Here is a 26,649-nt window from a genome sequence, read left to right as displayed (position 1 = left end):
ATAACTTCTATTAACTTTGTCGTGAGATTTTAGTGCTTATGCATTCAAAGATCAAAAGTACTTTATTTTTATTGACGAGTAGAATTGGTCTTTTTTTTTATTTGAACGTAAATGTTATCCTTCTTTGCTTTGCTCTATTACTATTATTTTTTTTTTCTTAAATTTGTAACAAAAGCATCTATATTGTGGTATTAAAATAGTTTGTCGCGAAATCTTAGTGCTGATGCGCCCAAAGATCAGAGTTACTTTGTTTTAATTGACGTTGAACAAAAATGTATTCTGTAATAATTTTTGTAATACTTCTTTACTTTGCTCTATTTTTTTTTTTTTCTTAAATTTGTAACAGAAGCATCTATGTTGTGGTATTAAAATGGTTTGTCGTGAGATTTTAGTGCTAATGCGTTCAAAGATTAAAGGTATTTTATTTTCATTGACGAGTAGAATTGGTCATTTTTTTTATTTGAACAAAAATGTTATCCTTCTTTGCTTTGCTCTATTTTTTTTCTTAAATTTGTAACAGAGGCATCTATATTGTGGTATTAAAACAGTTTGTCGCAAGATTTTAGTGCTGATACGTCCAAAAATCAGAGTTACTTTATTTTTATTGTAATTCTGTAATTTTTTGGTAATACTTCTTTGCTTTGCTCTATTTTTTTTTTTTTTTTTTTTCTTAAATTTGTAAAAGGAGTGTCTTTATTGTGGTATTAAAATAGTTTGTCGCGAGATTTTAGTGCTGATGCATGAAATCAAAGATCAAAGTTACTTTGTTTTAATTGACGAATAGAATTGGTCTTTCTTTTATTTAAACAAAAATGTTATCCTTCTTTGCTTTGCTCTATTTTTTTTTTTTTTCTTAAATTTGTAACAAAAGCATCTGTATTGTAGTTTTGAAGTACTTTGTCACGTGATTTTAATGCATCCAAAAACCAAAATTACTTTAATTTGGTTACTTTGTTTTGATTAACGAGTAGAATAGGTGGCGCGATCAGAGTTATTTTAATTTGTTTACTTTATTTTGATTGACCAGTAGAATTGGTAATTTTTTTTATCGAACAAAAATGTAATCCTTCTCTACTTTGTTCTGTTTTTTTTTTTTCTTTAAATTTATAACAGGAGCATCTGTATTATGATTTTAAAGCACTTTGTCGCACAATCTTAGTGCTGATAAGACCAAAAATCAAAGTTACTTTAATTTGTTTACTTTGTTTTAATTGACGAGTGGAATTGGTAATTTTTTTTATTCAACAAAAATATAATCTTTCTTTGCTTTGCCCTATTTTTTTTTTTAATCCTTAAAAGCACTCTGTCGTGCGATTTCAGTACTAATGATTGATGATGATGATTTAGAACGATTAGAATAAAATTATTTTAATTTGTTAACTAGTGAATCATGTTCGAATCCAAAAGTTTATTTTAATTAACGAGTAGAATTGTTGATTTTTTTTTATTTAATAAAATTTGCAATAGAAACGTCTCTACTACAGTTTTAAAGCACTTTATTGTGGAATTTCAGTGCTCGTGCGATCAAAAACCAAAATTACTTTGATTTGTTTACTTTATTTTGATTAACGAATAGAATTCTTCATTTTTTATGTAATCTTTCCTTACTTTTTCTTATTTTCTTCCTTAAATTTGCGATAGAAGTGTCTGTATTACCTGTATTGTTAAAAACCCAAAGTTACTTTAATTTGTTTCCTTTATTTCGATTTGCAAGTAGAATTGTTAATTTTTTATTGAACAAAAATGTAATGCTTCACTTTTTCCGTCAAATTTGCAATAAAAGTATCTCTACTATAGTTTTAAAGCACTTTGCCATGAAATTTCAGTGCTCAAGCGTTTAAAAACCACAATTACTTTGATTTATTTACTTTATTTTGATTAACGAACAGAATTGTTAATTTTTTATGTAATCCTTCCTTACTTTCTTTCTTAAATTTGCAATAGAAGTGTTTATATTACCAAAGTTACTTTAATTTGTTTACTTTTTTTCGACTGACAAGTAGAATTGTTAATTTTTTATTGAACAAAAATGTAATGCTTCACTTTTTCCGTTAAATTTTCAATAAAAGTATCTCTACTATAGTTTTAAAGCACTTTGCCATGAAATTTCAGTGCTCAAGCGTTTAAAAACCAAAATTACTTTGATTTGTTTACTTTATTTTGATTAACGAATAGAATTGTTAATTTTTTATGTAATCCTTCCTTACTTTCTTTCTTAAATTTGCAATAGAAGTGTTTATATTACCAAAGTTACTTTAATTTGTTTACTTTATTTCGATTGGCAAGTAGAATTGTTAAGTTTTTATTGAACAAAAATGTAATGCATCACTTTTTCCATTAAATTTGCAATAAAAGTATCTCTACTATAGTTTTAAAGCACTTTGTCATGAAATTTCAGTGCTCAAGCGTTTAAAAATCAAAATTATTTTGATTTATTTACTTTATTTTGATTAACGAATAGAATTCTTAATTTTTTATGTAATCTTTCCTTACTTTCTTTCTTAAATTTGCAATAGAAGTGTTTATATTACCAAAGTTACTTTAATTTGTTTACTTTATTTCGATTGACAAGTAGAATTGTTAATTTTTTATTGAACAAAAATGTAATGCTTCACTTTTTCCGTTAAATTTGTAATAAAAGTATCTCTACTATAGTTTTAAAGCACTTTGTCATGAAATTTCAGTGCTCAAGCGTTTAAAAACCAAAATTACTTTGATTTATTTACTTTATTTTGATTAACGAATAGAATTGTTAATTTTTTATGTAATCCTTCCTTACTTTCTTTCTTAAATTTGCAATAGAAGTGTTTATATTACCAAAGTTACTTTAATTTGTTTACTTTATTTCGATTGGCAAGTAGAATTGTTAAGTTTTTATTGAACAAAAATGTAATGCTTCACTTTATCCGTCAAATTTTCAATAAAAGTATCTCTACTATAGTTTTAAAGCACTTTGTCATGAAATTTCAGTGCTTAAGCGTTTAAAAACCAAAATTACTTTGATTTATTTACTTTATTTTGATTAACGAATAGAATTGTTAATTTTTTATGTAATCCTTCCTTACTTTCTTTCTTAAATTTGCAATAGAAGTGTTTATATTACCAAAGTTACTTTAATTTGTTTACTTTATTTCGATTGGCAAGTAGAATTGTTAAGTTTTTATTGAACAAAAATGTAATGCTTCACTTTATCCGTCAAATTTTCAATAAAAGTATCTCTACTATAGTTTTAAAGCACTTTGTCATGAAATTTCAGTGCTCAAGCGTTTAAAAACCAAAATTACTTTGATTTGTTTACTTTGTTTTGATTAACGAATAGAATTGTTAATTTTTTATGTAATCCTTCCTTACTTTCTTTCTTAAATTTGCAATAGAAGTGTTTATATTACCAAAGTTACTTTAATTTGTTTACTTTATTTCGATTGGCAAGTAGAATTGTTCATTTTTTATTGAACAAAAATGTAATGCTTCACTTTTTCCGTTAAATTTGCAATAAAAGTATCTCTACTATAGTTTTCAAGCACTTTGCCATGAAATTTCAGTGCTTACACGTCCAAAAACCAAAGTAACTTTAATTTATTAACTAGTTCATCGCGTTCTACTTGTGTACGCATCAGTTTTTAAATTTATCTCAGTATAATTAACGACTAGAATAGCTAATCTTTTCTTTTTACATAATCATTCGTCGCTTTGCTTTGCTTTTTTCCTTAAATTTGCAATGGAAACGTCTCTGGTATAATCTTAAAGCACTTCGTCGTTGAATTTCAGTTTTTTACGCATCTGCACGATTCGAACAAAATTTATGTTAATTTATTAAGTAATAAATCTTCAAATTTATTTCAAATTTGCAATAAAAGATTGTGTACCGTTTTTGACGATTTTTGAAACTAAATTCCATAGTTAAAAGTAACTGAAACTGCTTGAGTTTCTTTTTGTTGTTTGTAAAACTTCAGTCAAAGCTCTTGAACACTTCTACTGCGAATTCTATCCTCTTAATTTGCAATGGAAGCGTCTCTGCTACAGTTTTAAAGCACTTTGTCGTGGAATTTCAGTTTTCACGCATCTGCACGATTAAAACAAAATTTATATTAATTTATTAAGTAATAAATATTCAAATTTATTTCAAATTTGCAATCAAAGATTCTGTACCGTTTTTGACGATTTTTTAAACTAATTTTCATAGTTTAACTGCCTCAGTTTCTTTTCGTTGTTTGTAAAACTTCGATCAAAACTCTTGAACACTTCTACTGCGAATTCTATCCTCTTCTGGGCGCGATTAACTAGCACATAGTCGAACATGCATTTATGGTGGATATTAAGTGTTCCACTATAGTATCGTGTGACCTAGAACAGTGGTTCTCAAACTGAACGCCTAGAATATTCAATTCTCTCAGATTAACTAAACTTTCTTCGAAATTAGAGAACTGAGCAGTAAATTTCCAACTTAAAACCAATTTTAACTGCTTAAAGGACAAATTCGTTCTCAACTGGACACCCATAACGTTTAATTGGACAACTGAGCAGTAAATTTCCCACTTAAAACCAAATTCGAGCCATTTAAAGGACAACTGTTCAAGTCTGCGAAATTTATTCTCAAACTGGACGACCAGAATATTCAATTCTCTAAGATTAACTAAACTTTAATCGAAATTAGACAACTGAGCAGTAAATTTCCAACTTAAAACCAACTTTAACTGCTTTAAAGGACAAATTCGTTCTCAACTGGGCGATCATAACATTAAATTCTCTCAGATTAACTGAACTTCCATCGAAATTAAACAACTGAGCAGTAAATTTCCCAACTTAAAACCAACTTTAACTGCTTAAAGGACAACTGTCACGTCTGCGAAATTTGTTCTCAAACTGAACGCTCAGAATATTCAATTCTCTCAGATTAACTAAATTTCCATCGAAATTAGACAACTGAGCAGTAAATTTTCCAACTTAAAACCAAATTAGAACTTTTTAAAGGACAACTGTTCACGTCTGCGAAATTTCTTCTCAAACTGAACGCCCAGAACATTCAATTTTCTCAGATTAACTAAACTTTCTTCGAAATCAGACAACTGAGCAGTAAATTTCCTAACTTAAAACCAAATTTAACTACTTAAAGGACAAATTCGTTCTCAACTGGACGCTCATAACATTAAATTCTCTCAGATTAACTACATTTCCATTGAAATCAGACAACTGAGCAGTAAATTTTCCAACTTAAAACCAAATTAGAACTATTTAAAGGACAACTGTTCACGTCTGCAGAATTTGTTCTCAAACTGAACGCTCAGAATATTCAATTCTCTCAGATTAACTAAACTTCCATCGAAATTAGACAACTGAGTAGTAAATTTTCCAACTTAAAACCAAATTAGAACTTTTTAAAGGGCAACTGTTCACGTCTGCGAAATTTGTTCTCAAATTGGGCGCTCAGAATATTCAATTTTCTCAGATTAACTGAACTTCCATAGAAATTAGACAACTAAGCAGTAAATTTTTCAACTTAAAACCAAATTCGAACCATTTAAAGGACAACTGTTCACGTCTGCGAAATTTGTTCTCAAATTGGGCGCTCAGAATATTCAATTTTCTCAGATTAACTGAACTTCCATCGAAATTAGGCAACTGAACAGTAAATTCGCAACTTAAAACTAAATTCGAACCATTTAAAGGACAACTGTTCACGTCTGCGAAACTTGTTCTTAAACTAAACACCCAAAATATTCAGTTCTCTCAGATTAACTAGACTTCCATCGAAATTAGACAACTGAGCAGTCAATTTTCCAACTTAAAACTAAATTCGAACCATTTAAAGGACAACTGTTCAGGTCTGCGAAATTTGTTCTTAGACTGAACGCCCAGATCGTTCAATTCTCTCAGAGCAGTTAAAGTTGGTTTTAAGTTGGAAATTTACTGCTCAGTTGTCTAATTTCGATAGGCTAACTAAACTTCCATCGAAATTAGGCAACTTAAAACTAAATTCGAACCATTTAAAGGACAACTGTTCACGTCTGCGAAACTTGTTCTTAAACTAAACACCCAAAATATTCATTTCTCTCAGATTAACTAGACTTCCATCGAAATTAGACAACTGAACAGTAAATTCGTAACTTAAAACTAAATTCGAACCATTTAAAGGCCAACTGTTCACGTCTGCGAAATTTGTTCTCAAATTGGGCGCTCAGAATATTCAATTTTCTCAGATTAACTGAACTTCCATCGAAATTAGACAACTGAACAGTAAATTCGCAACTTAAAACTAAATTCGAACCATTTAAAGGACAACTGTTCACGTCTGCGAAACTTGTTCTTAAACTAAACACCCAAAATATTCATTTCTCTCAGATTAACTAGACTTCCATCGAAATTAGACAACTGAGCAGTAAATTTGTCAACTTAAAACCAAATTCGAACCATTCAAAGGACAATTGTTCACGTCTGCGAAATTTGTTCTCAAATTGGGCGCTCAGAATATTCAATTTTCTCAGATTAACTGAACTTGCATCGAAATTAGACAACTGAGCAGTAAATTTCCCAACTTAAAACTAAATTCGAACCATTTAAAGGACAACTGTTCACGTCTGCAAAACTTGTTCTTAAACTAAACACCCAAAATATTCATTTCTCTCAGATTAACTAGACTTCTATCGAAATTAGACAACTGAGCAGTAAATTTGTCAACTTAAAACTAAATTCGAACTATTTAAAGGACATCTGTTCAATTCTCTCAGATTAACTAAACTTCCATCGAAATTAGACAACTGAGCAGTCAATTTTCCAACTTAAAACCAATTTTGAACTATTTAAAGGACAACTGTTCAGGTCTGCAGAATTTGTTCTCAAACTGAACGCTCAGAACATTAAATTCTCTCAAATTAACTAAACTTTCATCGAAATTAGACAATTGAGCAGTAAACTTCCCAACTTAAAACCAAATTCGAACTATTTGAAGAATAACTATTCAGTTCTCTCAGATTAACTAAACTTCCATCGAAATTAGACAACTTAATTTCCCAATTTAAAACCAATTTCAAACTATTTAAAGGACATCTGTTCAATTCTCTCAGATTAACTAAACTTCCATCGAAATTAGACAACTGAGCAGTAAATTTCCAACTTAAAACCAAATTAGAACTATTTAAAGGACAACTGTTCAGGTCTGCACAATTTGTTCTCAAACTGGACGCCCAGAACATTAAATTCTCTCAAATTAACTAAACTTTCATCGAAATTAGACAATTGAGCAGTAAACTTCCCAACTTAAAACCAAATTCGAACTATTTGAAGAATAACTATTCAGTTCTCTCAGATTAACTAAACTTCCATCGAAATTAGACAACTTAATTTCCCAATTTAAAACCAATTTCAAACTATTTAAAGGACATCTGTTCAATTCTCTCAGATTAACTAAACTTCCATCGAAATTAGACAACTGAGCAGTAAATTTCCAACTTAAAACCAAATTAGAACTATTTAAAGGACAACTGTTCAGGTCTGCACAATTTGTTCTCAAACTGGACGCCCAGAACATTAAATTCTCTCAAATTAACTAAACTTTCATCGAAATTAGACAACTTAGCAGTAAATTTTCCAACTTAAAACCAAATTCGAACTATTTAAAGAATAACTATTCAGTTCTCTCAGATTAACTAAACTTCCATCGAAATTAGACAACTTAATTTCCCAATTTAAAACCAATTTCAAACTATTTAAAGGACATCTGTTCAATTCTCTCAGATTAACTAAACTTCCATCGAAATTAGACAACTGAGCAGTAAATTTCCAACTTAAAACCAATTTTGAACTATTTAAAGGACAACTGTTCAGGTCTGCACAATTTGTTCTCAAACTGGACGCCCAGAACATTAAATTCTCTCAAATTAACTAAACTTTCATCGAAATTAGACAACTGAGCAGTAAATTTCCCAACTTAAAACCAAATTCGAGCCATTCAAAGGACAACTGTTCACGTCTGCGAAATTTGTTCAGCCCAATGGCGACGTGGAAGGAAAAAATATGCTTGAGAGTCGTTTGTTCAGAGTATCGAGTGCATCGCGAACTGTATATCGGAGATTGCCCTGAATAATCTCGATCGAAGTGGTTTCTTAACTTAACCAACGATTACAACGTGTTTCGACAGAAATTGTTTGCATATGCGCATATCAATTAGATGGTTGCAAATAGATTGCGATAGTTCCTGCGCTCGTTTCGTTTAACTTCCCTTATCATTGCAACGCGAGCAGACTTCGATAGTTTGCCTATCAATTTTTGCAGACAGATAAATCGTGAGATACGTTGCTAGACTGTTTTTAATTTGTAGAAAATTGTCGAGCATTTTGCACAGCAAATAATAAATAGAAAGTAACGCGAGAAGTAAGAAATGCAAGACTGTTTTTAATTTGTAGAAAATTCTCGAGCATTTTGCACGAACAAATAATAAATACAGAAATGCAAGACTGTTTCCAATTTGTAGAAAATTCTCGAGCATTTTGCACAGCAAATAATAAATACAAAGTAACGCGAGAAGTAAGAAATGCAAGACTGTTTTTAATTTGTAGAAAATTCTCGAGCATTTTGCACGAACAAATAATAAATACAGAAATGCAAGACTGTTTCCAATTTGTAGAAAATTCCCGAGCATTTTGCACGAACAAATAATAAATACAAAGTAACGCGAGAAATAAGAAATGTGCGAGGAAAAAAGCTGCAGAAATGTGTACTATAATCTCACATTGCCAAGATGTGAGGCGTATGTTTATTGTTTTTGAATAACATATTGCATAATAATTGCAATAACAATTTCTTTTCGAGTTGTGGCGCTTAACGAGAACGTGAACAGCTATTTCTTCTATTAATATTTGAAACCAACGTGTCTATTGTTAAATATTAATACTAATACTGTTAATATTAATAGAAAAAAATTCTAATTTAATGAAGAGGATTGCAAACTGATATTAAAGAATTCTGCTTTAATGAAAAGGTTTAAAAGGTTTGCAAAATAATATTAAAGACTTCTACTTTAATGAAATGGGTTGCAAAGTAAAATAATATTAAAAAATTCTAATTTAATGAAGAGGATTGCAAACTGATATTAAAGAATTCTACTTTAATTAAAAGGTTTGTAAGGTTTGCAAAATAATATTAAAGAATTCTACTTTAATGAAATGGGTTGCAAAGTAAAATAATATTAAAAAATTCTAATTTAAATAAATGAAGAGGATTGCAAACTGATATTAAAAAATTCTGCTTTAATGAAAAGGTTTAAAAGGTTTGCAAAATAATATTAAAGACTTCTACTTTAATGAAATGGGTTGCAAAGTAAAATAATATTAAAAAATTCTAATTTAATGAAGAGGATTGCAAACTGATATTAAAGAATTCTGCTTTAATGAAAAGGTTTGTAAGGTTTGCAAAATAATATTAAAGAATTCTAGTTTAATGAAATGGGTTGCAAAGTAAAATAATATTAAAAAATTCTAATTTAATGAAGAGGATTGCAAACTGATATTAAAGAATTCTGCTTTAATGAAAAGGTTTGTAAGGTTTGCAAAATAATATTAAAGAATTCCACTTTAATGAAATGGGTTGCAAAGTAAAATAATATTAAAAAATTCTAATTTAATGAAGGGGATTGCAAACTGATATTAAAGAATTCTGCTTTAATGAAAAGGTTTGTAAGGTTTGCAAAATAATATTAAAGAATTCCACTTTAATGAAATGGGTTGCAAAGTAAAATAATATTAAAAAATTCTAATTTAATTAAGGAGATTGCAAACTGATATTAAAGAATTCTGCTTTAATGAAAAGGTTTGTAAGGTCTGCAAAATAATATTAAAGAATTCTACTTTAATGAAATGGGTTGCAAAGTAAAATAATACTAAAAAATTTTACTTTAATGAAGTGGATTGCAAACTGATATTAAAGAATTCTGCTTTAATGAAAAGGTTTGTAAGGTTTGCAAAATAATATTAAAGAATTCTACAATACTTTAATGAAATGGGTTGCAAAGTAGAATAATATTAAAAAATTCTGCAAAATAATATTAAAGAATTCTACTTTAATGAAAGGGGTTGCAAACTTATATTAAAGGATTCTAGTTTAATGAAAGGGATTGCAAAGCTATATTCAAGAATTGTACTTTAATGAAATGGGTTGCAAAATAGAATAATATTAAAAAATTCTACTTTAATGAAGAGGATTGCAAACTGATATTAAAAAATTCTGCTTTAATGAAAAGGTTTGCAAAATAATAGTAAAGAATTCTATTTTAATGAAAAGGTTTGCAAAATAATATTAAAGAATTCTACTTTAATGAAAGGGGTTGCAAACTTATATTAAAGGATTCTAGTTTAATGAAAGGAATTGCAAAACTATATCCAAGAATTGTACTTTAATGAAATGGGTTGCAAAGTAGAATAATATTAAAAAATTCTAATTTAATGAAGAGGATTGCAAACTGATATTAAAGAATTCTGTTTAATGAAAAGGGTTGCAAAATAATATTAAAGAATTCTGCTTTAATGAAAAGGTTTGCAAAATAATATTAAAGAATTCTAGTTTAATGAAAGGGATTGTAAAACTATATTCAAGAATTATACTTTAATAAAGGAGTTGCAAAGTAGAATAAGATTAAAAAATTCTACTTCAATGAAAACAGTTGCAAAGTAGAATAATATTAAAAAATTCCACTTTAATAAAAAGTGAACAGCAATTTCTTCAATTAATATTTGAAACGAACGTGGCTATTGTTGATACGCTCGTTTTGTTTTTAAATATTGTTTTATACACGTTTGCGAACCTTTCTATAGACTTTCTACTTTCTCTTAAACTTTCTCTCAAAGTAACTAAAAGTAATATGCGCGTATGATCGCGGACGCGAAGATACGAAGTGGCTGAAGCAACTCTTTCACCTTTTTCTTTGGGCTCTTCATTAATGAGTTTAAACGAAACAGGCGTCTCGAATTGTGTTTCTCGCTTTTTATGTATCGAGGTGACTTTTAGCATCGAATATTATTGTTATCAGTCGATTGAACGCTTTTAAGTCCAAGCAATTATCAATCAATTTATTAATAATTGCATGTTGAAGTAATTGAAGGTACAACAAAGATTTTATAATTAAAGAAAACTTATTATGATGTATCTACTCGATAAATTAAAATATCGAGTGCACTTTGATTTAAGTAACATGACTGAGTTTACCTTCAACTTTCAAGTTTGATTTTAGCCTCGCATATTATTATTATCAGTCCATTGAACGCTTTTAAGTCCAAGCAATTTATTAATAATATCAATCAATTTATTAATAATTACATGTTAAAGTAATCTAAGGTACAACAAAGATGTTTTAATTAACGAGAATTTATTATTGTGTATCTACTTGATAAATTAAAATATTGAGTGCACTTTTATTTAAGTAACATGATTGAGTTTACCTTCAACTTTCAAATTTGATTTTAGCATCGCATATCATTATTATCAGTCCATTGAACGCTTTTAAGTCCAATTATCAATCAATTATCAATCAATTTATTAATAATTACATGTTAAAGTAATCTAAGATACAACAAAGATGTTTAATTAAAGAGAATTTATTATTGTGTATTTACTCGATAAATTAAAATATCGAGTGCACTTTTATTTAAGTAACATGACTGAGTTTACCTTCAACTTTCAAGTTTGATTTTAGCATCGCATATTATTATTATCAGTCCATTGAACGCTTTTAAGTCCAATTAGCAATCAATTATCAATCAAATTATTAATAATTACATGTTAAAGTAATCTAAGGTACAACAAAGATGTTTTAATTAACAAGAATTTATTATTGTGTATCTACTTGATAAATTAAAATATTGAGTGCACTTTTATTTAAGTAACATGACTGAGTTTACCTTCAACTTTCAAGTTTGATTTTAGCATTGAATATTATCATTATTAGTCGATTGAACGCTTTTAAGTCCAAGCAATTTATTAATAATATCAATCAATTTATTAATAATTACATGTTAAAGTAATCTAAGATAGAACAAAGATGTTTTAATTAAGGAAAACTTATTATGATGTATCTACTCGATAAATTAAAATATCCAGTGCATTTTGATTTAAGTAACATGACTGAGTTTACCTTAAATTTTCAAGTTTGATTTTAGCATTGAATATTATTATTATCAGTCCATTGAACGCTTTTAAGTCCAATTATCAATCAATTATCAATCAATTTATTAATAATTACATGTTAAAGTAATCTAAGATACAACAAAGATGTTTAATTAAAGAGAATTTATTATTGTGTATTTACTTGATAAATTAAAATATCGAGTGCACTTTGATTTAAGTAATATGACTGAGTTTACCTTAAATTTTCAAGTTTGATGGAAGTACATTTAAATTAAGAAATATTTTCTTCAATATCAGAATAAATAAGAAACTTATCATATGATTCTCCTAAATGGCTTTCAATCAATTGATCTACAGCAGCACCTAGTCGATTGGACGCTTTTAAGTCCAAGCAATTATCAATCAATTTATTAACAATTACATTCTAAACTAATCTAAGATACAACAAAGATGTTTAATTAACGAGAATTTGTTATGATGTATCTACTTGATAAATTAAAATATTAAGTGCACTTTGATTTAAGTTACATGATTTAATTTACCTTGAATTTTCAAGTTTTATGGAAGTACAGTTGAATTAAGAAATATTCTATTCAATATCAGAATAATTGATCTACAGCAGCACCTAGTCGATTGAACGCTTTTAAGTCCAAGCAATTATCGATCAATTTATTAATAATTACATTCTAGAGTAATCTAAGATAGAACAAAGATGTTTTAATTAATGAAAACTTATTATCGCGTATCTACTTGATAAATTAAAATATTGAGCGCACTTTTATTTACCTTAAACTTTCAAGTTTGATGGAAGTGCATTTAAATTAAGAAATATTTTACTTATGACCAGAATAAATAAGAAACTTATCGTATGGTCCTCTTAAATAGCTTCCAATTAATTTGTATTGTACAACCTGATCTACAGCAGCACCTAGTCGATTGAACACTTTTAAGTCCAAGCAATTATCAATCAATTTATTAATAATTACATTCTAGAGTAATCTAAGATAGAACAAAGATGTTTTAATTAATGAAAACTTATTATCGCGTATCTACTTGATAAATTAAAATATTGAGCGCACTTTTATTTACCTTAAACTTTCAAGTTTGATGGAAGTGCATTTAAATTAAGAAATATTTTACTTATGACCAGAATAAATAAGAAACTTATCGTATGGTCCTCTTAAATAGCTTCCAATTAATTTGTATTGTACAACCTGATCTACAGCAGCACCTAGTCGATTGAACGCTTTTAAGTCCAAGCAATTATCGATCAATTTATTAATAATTACATTCTAGAGTAATCTAAGATAGAACAAAGATGTTTTAATTAATGAAAACTTATTATCGTGTATCTACTTGATAAATTAAAATATTGAGCGCACTTTGATTTACCTTAAACTTTCAAGTTTGATGGAAGTGCATTTAAATTAAGAAATATTTTACTTATGACCAGAATAAATAAGAAATTTATCATATGGTCCTCTTAAATAGCTTCCAATTAATTTGTATTGTACAACCTGATCTACAGCAGCACCTAGTGTTCTCCACGAGAACTAAATCCAAAGAATTTCAATGAAATGCAATTGAAATGGAATGATCAATCAACGTCAGATTAAAAATACTCCATTAAGAACTGCTCTTTACGTCCATGCGTGAGTATAAATATAGTAATTAGCCTCAATAAATCATCGCCTACCATCACATCTCAAAGTTCACTCGACATCATCTTATCGAGTCATAGAATTCATCTTTTCATTGGCTACTATGGCAATAACGAAAATATGCGATCGCTCGAGAAGGTAATAACCCATTTTAAGTTCTATTAAAAGAGTGCAAGTGCCAATTTTTGTATAGAATCCTTTAAATTAAAAATACTTGTCCAGTTAAGTAATAAAAGCTCGTAATTTAAGTGGTTCTCCAGCTGATTACGTAACTGATTATGCAAGCAACGTTACCGATAATCGATAAGATCAATTTCGTGAGAAAGAGAAATAAAACGAGGTCCCTTTTTCGTATTACTGTGTTCAGAATTACACAAAAGTTTACAGTTAAATCGTTTTTCATTGTTAAATCAATCCTTTTGCTTTACGCAAAAGTTTACAGTTAAATCAATCCTTTTGCTTTACACAAAAGTTTATAGTTAAGTCATTTTTCATTTTTAAATCAATCCTTTTGCTTTACGCAAAAGTTTACAGTTAAATCAATCCTTTTGCTTTACACGAAAGTTTACAGTTAAGTCTTTTTTTCATTTTTAAATCAATCCTTTTGCTTTACACAAAAGTTTACAGTTAAGTCATTTTTCATTTTTAGATCAATCCTTTTGCTTTACGCAAAAGTTTACAGTTAAATCAATCCTTTTGCTTTACACAAAAGTTTACAGTTAAGTCTTTTTTTCATTTTTAAATCAATCCTTTTGCTTTACACAAAAGTTTACAGTTAAATCGTTTTTCATTTTTAAATCAATCCTTTTGCTTTACACAAAAGTTTATAGTTAAGTCATTTTTCATTGTTAAATCAATCCTTTTGCTTTACACAAAATTTTATAGTTAAATCGTTTTTCATTGTTAAATCAATCCTTTTGCTTTACACAAAAGTTTATAGTTAAATCGTTTTTCATTTTTAAATCAATCCTTTTGCTTTACACAAAAGTTTACAGTTAAATCGTTTTCCATTGCTAAATCAATCCTTTTGCTTTACACAAAAGTTTACAATTAAAGCATTTTTCATTGTTAAAACAATCCTTATGCTTTACACAAAAGTTTATAGTTAAATCGTTTTTCATTTTTAAATCAATCCTTTTGCTTTACACAAAAGTTTGCAGTTAAATCATTTTTTATTGTTAAAACAATCCTTCACGCGACAAAAAGAAGCAAATTTGATATTCAGCTGCGTTTAAAAGGAATCTCTAGATCTGACTGGGTTTTTTAAATTTTTGGAAGTGGGGAGTTCACAATATTTACGAAAATTCTTCTGCGTTGCAGGTAAATAATTTTTTGCAGTTTTAGGCAATTAATTTTAAGACATAAGGCAATACGAAAATTTTCAAGAATTCTACTTTAATCAAAAGTGTTAAAAGTAGAATAATGTTGAAGAATTCTACTTTAATGAAAGAAGTTGTAAAGTAGAACAATATTAATAAATTCCATATTTAATAGAAGGAGTAGCAAAGTAGAATGATGTTCAAGAATTCTACTTTAAAAAGAAAAATACTGCAATGTAGAATAATGCTCAAGGATCCTACTTCAAAAAGAAAAATATTGCAAAGTAGAATAATAATAAAGAATTCTGCTTTAATAAAAAGGGTTGCAAAATTGTATTAAAGAATTCTGTTTTAATAAAAAAGGTTGCAAACTGATATTAAAGAATCCTACTTTAATGAAAGAGGTTGCAAAGTTGTATTAAAGGATTCTAGTTTAATGAAAGGAGTTGTAAAACTATATTAAAAAATTCTACTTTAATGAAAAGGGTTGGAAAATAATATTAAAGAATTATACTTTAATGAAAAGGGTTGAAAAATGATATTAAAGAATTCTACTTTATTGAAAGGGGTTGAAAACTTATACGAAAGAATTCTATTTTAATGAAAGGGGTTGCAAATTAATATTAAAGAATTTTACTTTAATGAAAGGTGTTGCAAAATTGTATTAAAGAATTCTGCTTTAATGAGAGGAGTTGCAAAATTGTATTAAAGAACTCTGTTTTAATAAAAAGGGTTGCAAAATTGTATTAAAGAATTCTGTTTTAATAAAAAAGGTTGCAAACTGATATTAAAGAATCCTACTTTAATGAAAGAGGTTGGAAAGTTATATAAAAGGATTCTAGTTTAATGAAAGGGGTTGCAAAATAATATTAAAGAATTATACTTTAATGAAAAGAGTTGAAAAATAATATTAAATAATTCTACTTTATTGAAAGGGGTTGAAAACTTATATTAAATAATTCTATTTTAATGAAAGGGGTTGCAAATTAATATTAAAGAATTTTACTTTAATGAAAGGTGTTGCAAAATTGTATTAAAGGATTCTGCTTTAATGAGAGGAGTTGCAAAATTGTATTAAAGAATTCTGTTTTAATGAAAAGGGTTGCAAATTAATATTAAAGAATTTTACTTTAATGAAAGGTATTGCAAAATTGTATTAAAGAATTCTGCTTTAATGAGAGGAGTTGCAAAATTGTATTAAAGAATTCTGTTTTAATGAAAAGGGTTGCAAAATAATATTAAAGAATTCTACTTTAATGAAAGGGGTTGCAAAATAATATTAAAGAATTATACTTTAATGAAAAGGGTTGAAAAATGATATTAAAGAGTTCTACTTTATTGAAAGGGATTGAAAACTTATATTAAAGAATTCTATTTTAATGAAAGCGGTTGCAAATTAATATTAAAGAATTTTACTTTAATGAAAAGGGTTGAAAAATGATATTAAAGAATTCTACTTTATTGAAAGGGATTGAAAACTTATATTAAAGAATTCTATTTTAATGAAAGGGGTTGCAAATTAATATTAAAGAATTTTACTTTAATGAAAGGAGTTGCAAAATTGTATTAAAGAATTCTGTTTTAATGAAAAGGGTTGCAAAATAATATTAAAGAATTATACTTTAATGAAAGGTGTTGCAAAATTGTATTAATGAATTCTGCTTTAATGACAAGGGGTTGTAAAATCCCTGTAAAAACTAAACCCTTGTAAAAACTATATTCAAGAATTGTACTTTAATGAAAGGGGTTGCAAAGTAGAATATATAATATTAAATATTAAAGATTTATATAAATATTAAAGAATTCTACATCAATGAGGGGTGTTGCAAAATAGAATAATGTTAATAAAAGAAGTTGCTAACTGATGTCAAAGAATTTTATTTTAATGAAAGTTATTGCAAAGTAGAATAATGTTAATGAAAGAAATTGCAAAGTGATGTTAAAGAATTCTGCTTTAACTAAGGATGTTGCAAAGTAGAATAATACTAAAAAATTCTGCCTTAATGAAAGGAGTAGCAAAGTAGAATAATATTAAAGAACTCTACTATAAAGAAAGGTGTTGCAAAGTAGAATAATTGAAAACAATTCTGCTTTAATGAAACGAGATGCAAAGTAGAATAATTTAAAACAATTCTGCTTTAATGAAAGGAGATGCAAAGTAGAATATTTTTGAACAATTCTGCTTTAATGAAAAAAGTTGCAAAGTAGAATTATTTTAAAAAATTCTACTTTAATGAATGGAGTTGCAAAATTAAATTAAAGAATTCTGTTTTAACGAAAAAGGTTGCGAAACAAAATTATTTTAAGGAATTCTACTTCAAAAAGAAAAATATTGCAAAGTAGAGTAATTCTAAAGAATTCTACTTTAAAGAAAAATATTGCAAAGTAGAATAATATTAAAAAATTCTACTTTAAAGAAAGATGTTGCAAAGTAGAATAATACTAAAGAATTCTATTTTAATGAAGAAGGTTGCAAACTGATATTAAAGAATTCTTCTTTAATTAAAGGAGTTGCAAACTTATATTAAAGAATTCTTCTTTAATGAAAAGGGTTGCAAAATAATATTAAAGAATTCTACTTTAATGAAAGTACTTGCAAAATAAAATAGAATTGCAAAGTAGAAAGGTAATTTTCAATAAATACAATACAATAATAGAAATAATTGTTGTTTAACACCACTTTAAATGAATGTTCCAAAGTCAAAACCTACGTACATAAACCAAACCGTCTTTTTCTATCTAAAAATAACAGATTCCTGCTAATTTATCTAAATCCTTTAACAAACTGTATTATCCCTGTGTGGCTGTGATCAAAATACACCCACAATATCCTCTGATTGTCGTAAAAGACGACTAAAAGGTGCTACAAACGGTTTTAACGAAGGTATAGAAAGCAGTAACGAATTTTAATTAAGAAAAAGAGCAATTTAAATTTTTAAAAAATCACCAAAAGGAAAATAGCAGTTCGTTAGTCAAAGTAAACGCGTTACGCTTTTCGAAACGCCATCTGCTGGCATTAAAAAAACCCGTGGACAATATTCAACCGTAAACCCATAAACATTTTCCAGTTTTAACGAAGATGCAGAAAGCAGTAACGAATTTTAATTAAGAAAAAGAGTATATTAAATTTTAAAAAAATCACAAAAAGTAAAAGCGTTACGCTCTTCGAAACGCCATCTGCTGGCATTAAAAAAACCCATGGACAATATTCAACCGTGAACCCATAAACAGTTCTAACAAAGATGTAGAAAGCAGTAACGAATTTTAATTAAGAAAAAGAATAATGTAAATAAAAAAAATCGCAAAAAGAAAAATAGCAATTTATTAGTCAAAGTAAAAGCGTTACGCTCTTCAAAACACCATCTGCTGGCATTAAAAAAACCCATAGACATTCAACTGTGAACCCATAAACAGTTTTAACGAAGATGTAAAAAGTAGCAACGAATTTTAATTAAAAAAAAGAACAATTTATATAAAAAAAAATCGCAAAAAGGAGAATAGCACCTCGTTGGAGAAATTAAACGCGTTACGCTTTTCGAAACGCCATCTGCTGGCATCAAAAAAACCCATAAACAGTTTTAACGAAGATGTAGAAAGTAGCAACGAATTTTAATTAAGAAAATGAACAATGTAAATAAAAAAAATAGCAGTTCGTTGGTCAAAGTAAACGCGTTACGCTCTTCGAAACGCCATCTGCTGGCATTAAAAAAACCCGTGGACAATATTCAACTGTGAACCCATAAACAGTTTTAACGAAGATGTAGAAAGTAGCAACGAATTTTAATTAAGAAAAAAAATAATTTAAATTTTAAAAAATCGCAAAAAGAAAAATAATAGTTCATTGGACAAAGTAAAAGCGTTACGCTCTTCGAAACACAATCTGCTGGCATTAAAAAATCTCGTTAAAAAAGAGAATATTCAACTATAAACCCATAAACAGTTTTAACGAAGATGTAGAAAATAGCAACGAATTTTAATTAAGAAAAAAAATAATTTAAATTTTAAAAAATCGCAAATAGAAAAATAGTAGTTCATTGGACAAAGTAAAAGCGTTACGCTCTTCGAAACACCATCTGCTGGCATTAAAAAATCTCGTTAAAAAAGAGAATATTCAACTATAAACCCATAAACAGTTTTAACGAAGATGTAGAAAGTAGCAACGAATTTTAATTAAGAAGAAGGACAATGTAAATAAAAAAAAATCGCAAAAAGGAAAATAGCAGTTCGTTAGTCAAAGTAAAAGCGTTACGCTCTTCGAAACGCCATCTGCTGGCATCAAAAAAACCCATAAACAGTTTTAACGAAGATGTAGAAAGTAGCAACGAATTTTAATTAAGAAAAAAATAATTTAAATTTTAAAAAATCGCAAAAAGAAAAATAATAGTTCATTGGACAAAGTAAAAGCGTTACGCTCTTCGAAACACCATCTGCTGGCATTAAAAAATCCCGTTAAAAAAGAGAATATTCAACTATAAACCCATAAACAGTTTTAACGAAGGTATAGAAAGCAGTAACGAATTTTAATTGAGAAAAAGAATAATGTAAATAAAAAAAAATCGCAAAAAGAAAAATAATAGCTCATTGGACAAAGTAAAAGCGTTACGCTCTTCGAAATGCCATCTGCTAGCATCAAAAAAACCCATAAACAGTTTTAACGAAGATGTAGAAAGTAGCAATAAATTTTAATTACGAAAAAAAACAATGTAAATAAAAAGAAATCGCAAAAAGAAAAATAATAGCTCATTGGACAAAGTAAAAGCGTTACGCTCTTCGAAATGCCATCTGCTAGCATCAAAAAAACCCATAAGCAGTTTTAACAAAGATGTAGAAAGTAGCAATAAATTTTAATTACGAAAAAAAAACAATGTAAATAAAATAAATCGCAAAAAGAAAAATAATAGCTCATTGGACAAAGTAAAAGCGTTACGCTCTTCGAAATGCCATCAGCTGGCATTAAAAAAACCCGTAGAGAATATTCAACCGTAAAACCCGTAAACAATTTTAGCGAAGATGTAGAAAGCAGTAATGAATTTTAATTAAGAAAAAGAATAATGTAAATAAACAAAATAGCAGTTCGTTAGTCAAAGTAAACGCGTTACGCTCATTGGAAACGCCATCTGCTGGCATTAAAAAAACCCATGGACAATATTCAACCCATAAACGTTATTGATCAACTTTATTTCCATTCTTCACACTCAGACCAGCAAACGAAAATCGTCTCAGGCTTGTGATACGTTTTACTCACCCTGAAATGATATTTATGAGTTTGATTAACAGCTTGATACGAAACGAGAACACATTTCTGTAAAACTCGTTTTAGCCGCGTGATTGACGGTGTATTCACTGAACTTTTAACTGAACGTACTGTTTCGAATGCTCGAGGCTCTGCGTGGCTCGCAAAATAATTGAAATACTTATTTGGACGAGAAATTTGGCAAAATACGGGAATCCTGACGCTTCGAAATCACCAGTGCCTGGAAACGGACTTAATCAATAAGTTCGCATTGGTGCTACCACGTGGCAAAATGCAGAAGCTCCTCGTTTCACCAGCGCACATCTACAAATCCATTTCAATTTTAAAAAATACTCTGAACACCTTTCTCCGCTAATTCTTCAACATTTTCTACAAAACATACCATTTTCAGTTTGCTAAAAATATTTCTTGGTTGCTCGCAACTGCGTAACTAATTTCTCGTGCTTTCAGATTTGAAACGAACGCGTTCGAATCGACGCAGACAGAAGTAGTAACGATTATCGATAACTTACCGATGGTTCGAGATTCGCATGCGACGAACGAAACGAATGAATGAATTTACGAATAATTTCGATGCTCTCGACTGGTTGCGTACATCGTTATTTCCGTGGCAAAGGTAGTTTAAATTGGTTATATAATTATCGAATTTAAATTCAATAACACGCATGAATCCTTCCATTATTTATAGTAGGTCACAGTGTCAGATTGTTACGTAAATCCTGTATCAGAATGCTAATAAGTTAGAAGTACCGTGTATCACGCGAACGGCTTTAAATAGTCGCTTCTTTACAAGCACAATATTGTATTATGCAATACGATTACTTAAAAATAGTTGAATTAACTGTTAATCGTTTATTATTGCAGAAAAAAGGAGTATTTAAAGTTTCATTCGTCATTTGTGCAAGAAACTGAAGTATATTAATTGTAATTAATACTAATAGAATAATGATTATTGTCTTGGTCCAGATTTCATTCGTTTGCTTAAAAATGAGAAACGAAATTGCAGTCGCCAAGAAATTTCATAAAAACAAGGAACTGAGGTACATTAAAATGTAAGTTAATTGTAATTAAATGTGCAGAGAATAATGGTTATAGTCTTGCTCCAGATTTCATTTGTTTGCTTAAAAATTGACGACAAAATTGCAGTCGCCAAGAAATTTCATAAAAACAAGGAACTAAGGTACATTAAAATGTTAGTTAATTGTAATTAAATGTGCAGAGAGTAACGATTATTTTCTTAAAAGTCAGCAATGAAATTGTAGTCGCCAAGAAGTCTCGTAAGAACAATACGATATTATACAATACGATTACTTAAAAATAGTTGAATTAACTGTTAATCACTTATTATTGCAGAGAAAAAGAGTATTTAAAGCTTCATTCGTCATTTGTGGAAGAAATTGAAGTACATTAATTGTAATTAAATGTGCAGAGAATAACGCTTATTGTCTTGGTCCAGATTTCATTTGTTTGCTTAAAAATCAGCGATGAAATTGTGGTCGCCAAAAAGTTTCGTAAGAACAATACGATATTATACGATATTATGCAATACGATTACTTAAAAATAGTTGAATTAACAGTTAATCGCTTATTATTGCAGAGAAAAAGAATATTTAAAGTTTCATTCGCCATTTGCGAAAGAAACTGAAGTACATTAATTGTAATTAATACTAATAGAATAATGATTATTGTCTTGGTCCAGATTTCATTTATTCGCTTAAAAATTGACAACGAAATTGCAGTCGCCAAGAAGTTTCATAAAAACAAGAAACTGAGGTACATTAATTGTAATTAAATGTGCAGAGAATAACAATTATTGTCTTGGTCCAAATTTCATTTGTTTGCTTAAAAATTGACGATAAAAGTGCGATCGCCAAGAAGTCTGGTAAGAACAATACGATATTATACGATATTATGCAATACGATTACTTAAAAATAGTTGAATTAACTGTTAATCGCTTATTATTGCAGAGAAAAGGAGTATTTAAAGTTTCATTCGTCATTTGTGCAAGAAACTGAGGTACATTAATTGTAATTAAATGTGCAAAAAATAACGATTATTGTCTTGGTCCAGATTTCATTTGTTTTCTTAAAAATTGACGATGAAATTGTGGTCGCTAAGAAGATTCGTAAGAACGATTACTTAAAAATAGTTAAATTAATTGTTAATCGCTTACTATCGCAGAGAAAAAGAGTATTTAAAGTTTCATTCGTCATTTGCGAAAGAAACTGAAGTACATTAATTGTAATTAAATGTGCAAAAAATAACGATTATTGTCTTGGTCCAGATTTCATTTGTTTTCTTAAAAATTGACGATGAAATTGTGGTCGCTAAGAAGATTCGTAAGAACGATTACTTAAAAATAGTTAAATTAACTGTTAATCGCTTATTATTGGAGAGAAAAGGAGTATTTAAAGTTTCATTCGTCATTTGTAGAAGAAAGTGAAGCACATTCAAATGTTAGTTAATTGTAATTAAATGTGCAGAGAATAACGATTATTGTTTTGGTCCAGATTGCATTTGTTTTCTTAAAAATCAGCGATGAAATTGCGGTCGCCAAGAAGTTTCATAAAAACAAGGAACTGAGGTACATTAAAATGTTAGTTAATTGTAATTAAATGTGCAGAGAATAACGATTATTTTCTTAAAAATCGGCAATGAAATTGTAGTCGCAAAGAAGTCTCGTAAGAACAATACGATATTATACAATACGATTACTTAAAAATAGTTAAATTAACTGTTAATCGCTTACTATTGCAGAGAAAAGGAGTATTTAAAGTTTCATTCGTCATTTGTGGAAGAAACTGATGTACATTAATTGTAATTAAATGTGCAGAGAATAACGATTATTGTTTTGGTCCAGATTGCATTTGTTTTCTTAAAAATCAGCGATGAAATTGCAGTCGCCAAGAAGTTTCATAAAAACAAGGAACTGCGGTACATTAAAATGTTAGTTAATTGTAATTAAATGTGCAGAGAATAACGATTATTGTCTTGGTCCAGATTTCATTTGTTTGCTTAAAAATCAGCGATGAAATTGTGGTAGCCAAAAAGTTTCGTAAGAACAATACGATATTATACGATATTATGCAATACGATTACTTAAAAATAGTTGAATTAACTGTTAATCGCTTATTATTGCAGAGAAAAGGAGTATTTAAAGTTTCATTCGTCATTTGTGCAAGAAACTGAGGTACATTAATTGTAATTAAATGTGCAAAAAATAACGATTATTGTCTTGGTCCAGATTTCATTTGTTTTCTTAAAAATCAGCGATGAGAATGTGATCGCCAAGAAGTTTCGTAAGAACAATACGATATTATGCAATACGATTACTTAAAAATAGTTAAATTAACTGTTAATCGCTTACTATTACAGAGAAAAAGAGTATTTAAAGTTTCATTCGTCATTTGTGAAAGAAATTGAAGTATATTAATTGTAATTAAATGTGCAGAGAATAACGATTATTGTCTTGGTCCAGATTGCATTTGTTTGCTTAAAAATCAGAGACGAAATTGCAGTCGCCAAGAAATTTCATAAAAACAAGGAACTGAGGTACATTAAAATGTTAGTTAATTGTAATTAAATGTGCAGAGAATAACGATTATTGTCTTGGTCCAGATTTCATTTGTTTGCTTAAAAATTGACGATGAAATTGCACTCGCCAAGAAGCTTCGTAAGAACAAGGAACTGCAGTTTAATATGCCCCAGTTGCTCCAAAGAAACGCATACCGTTAGACGAGAAGATTATACTAACGTTCGAGTGAGATTCATAAAAAAAAAAGTATCCAGCGACCAGATTAGAATTTCGAAAGTGTCTAACAGTACTGACATAGTGTTGACCATTTTATGCGCTGGTACGTATTAGAGAGCATTCTGACATCTCAATTATATTAAATTACGAATGGAAATATCTATCTTTAAAAAATTATTTTATATATTATTTTTAATAATTTTTTTTTTTAACTGAATGTTGTATTTAAAATATTCGTAGATCGAAAAGATATAAAAATAGAATATTATCGGTTTTGAATTTTTTATTATACATGTTTTGATGAGAAGTGAGGTTTTTTATATTTTAGCACTTCTCAGAAGCAATCTCGCCTTTCTAGTCTAAGTTTTGGTAAATATGTATGCGTTTCTGGATTATTATAAAAATTTTTAGAAATTCACAGTTTTGAATTTCCTATTTTACTATTTTATTATATATATTTTGATGAGAATTGAGGTTTTTTATATTTCAGCATCTCTCAGAAGCAATATGGTCTTTGTAGTCTCAGTTTTGGCAAATATATATGCGTTTCTGAATTATTATAAGAATTTTTAGAAATTCACAGTTTTGAATTTCCTATTTTACCATCTTATTATATATATTTTGATGAGAATTGAGGTTTATTATATTTCAGCATCTCTCAGAAGCAATATGGTCTTTGTAGTCTCACTTTTGGCAAATATATATGCGTTTCTGAATTATTATAAGAATTTTTAGAAATTCACAGTTTTGAATTTCCTATTTTACCATCTTATTATATATATTTTGATGAGAATTGAGGATTTTCATATTTCAGCACCATTCAAAAGCAATCTCATGTTTGTAGTTTTAGTTTTGGCAAGCATATACACTTCTGGGTTATTATTAAAATTTTTACAAACTTAGAATATTCAAAGTTTCCAATTTTCCATTTTAATACATTATTCGATAAAAATTAAGGATTTTTATATTCTTTTTTTCTGAATTCTGAAAATTGTTATAAAAATAGGACATCCATAATTTCGAATTTTCTATTTCATTGTTTAATTATATACATATTTTATGAATAGAAAAATTATACTCTCAGAAGTAATTTCGCGTTTGTAATCTCACTTTGGGCAATCATATGCACGTTTCTAAATCATTCTAAAAATTTTTACAATAATAAAACATTTGCATTCCATGCATTTCGATAGAAATTAAGGATTCTGATACTTCAACAACTCTCAGAAGTAATTTCATGTTTGCAATCTTACTTTAGACAATCATATACACATTTCTAAATTATTCTAAATATTTTTACAAAAATAAAACATTCGCATTCGATAAAAATTAAGGATTCTGATACTTCAGCAACTCTCAAAACCAATCTACTGTTAGTAATCCTACTTTGGTCAAGTATATACACATTTCTAAATCATTCTAAACATTTTTACAAAAATAAAACATTTGCATTCCATGCATTTCGATAGAAATTAAGGATTCTGATACTTCAGCAACTCTCAGAAGTAATTTCACGTTTGTAATTTTACTTTAGACAAGCATATACACGTGTTTAAATCATTCTAAACATTTTTAAAAAAATAAAAAATTTGTATTCGATAGAAATTAAGGATTCTGATACTTCAGCAGCTCTCAGAAGTAATTTCATGTTTGTAATCTTATTTCAGACAATCATATACACATTTTTAAATCATTCTAAACATTTTTACAAAAATAAAACATTCGCATTCGATAGAAATTAAGGATTCTGATACTTCAGCAACTCTCAGAAGTAATTTCACGTTTGTAATTTTACTTTAGACAAGCATATACACGTGTTTAAATCATTCTAAACATTTTTAAAAAAATAAAAAATTTGTATTCGATAGAAATTAAGGATTCTGATACTTCAGCAGCTCTCAGAAGTAATTTCATGTTTGTAATCTTATTTCAGACAATCATATACACATTTTTAAATCATTCTAAACATTTTTACAAAAATAAAACATTCGCATTCGATAGAAATTAAGGATTCTGATACTTCAGCAACTCTCAGAAGTAATTTCACGTTTGTAATTTTACTTTAGACAAGCATATACACGTTTCTAAATCATTCTAAACATTTTTACAAAAATAAAAAATTTGTATTCGACACTTTTCGATAGAAATTAAGGATTTTGATACTTCAGCAACTCTCAGAAATAATTTCGCGTTTGTAATCCTACTTTAGTCAAGTATACACACGTTTCTGTGTTATTAACTAATATTTAAGATAAAATAAAACATTCACGTTCCATACATTTCGATAGAAATTAAGGATCCTGATACTTCAGCAGCTCTCAAAAACCAATCTACTGTTAGTAATCCTACTTTGCTCAAGTATATACACATTTCTAAATCATTCTAAAAATTTTTACAATAATAAAACATTCGCATTCCATGCATTTCGATAGAAATTAAGGATTCTGATACTTCAGCAACTCTCAGAAGTAATTTCACGTTTGTAATTTTACTTTGGGCAATCATATGCACGTTTCTAAATCATTCTAAAAATTTTTACAATAATAAAACAT

At 28.2% G+C, this 26,649-nt stretch overlaps 1 protein-coding gene across 1 annotated transcript in view; it reads right to left on the bottom strand.

Annotated features, from left to right (window-relative positions):
• Positions 1-26,649, bottom strand: part of Fatp1 (Fatty acid transport protein 1) — a 107,730-nt gene that overhangs the window by 67,267 nt on the left and 13,814 nt on the right. The window lies entirely within an intron of this gene.

This window comes from Xylocopa sonorina, chromosome 14, assembly GCF_050948175.1.
Source record: "Xylocopa sonorina isolate GNS202 chromosome 14, iyXylSono1_principal, whole genome shotgun sequence".
In the NCBI taxonomy this organism is placed as follows: Eukaryota; Metazoa; Arthropoda; class Insecta; order Hymenoptera; family Apidae; genus Xylocopa; species Xylocopa sonorina.
This window is presented reverse-complemented; position numbering and strand designations above follow the sequence as displayed.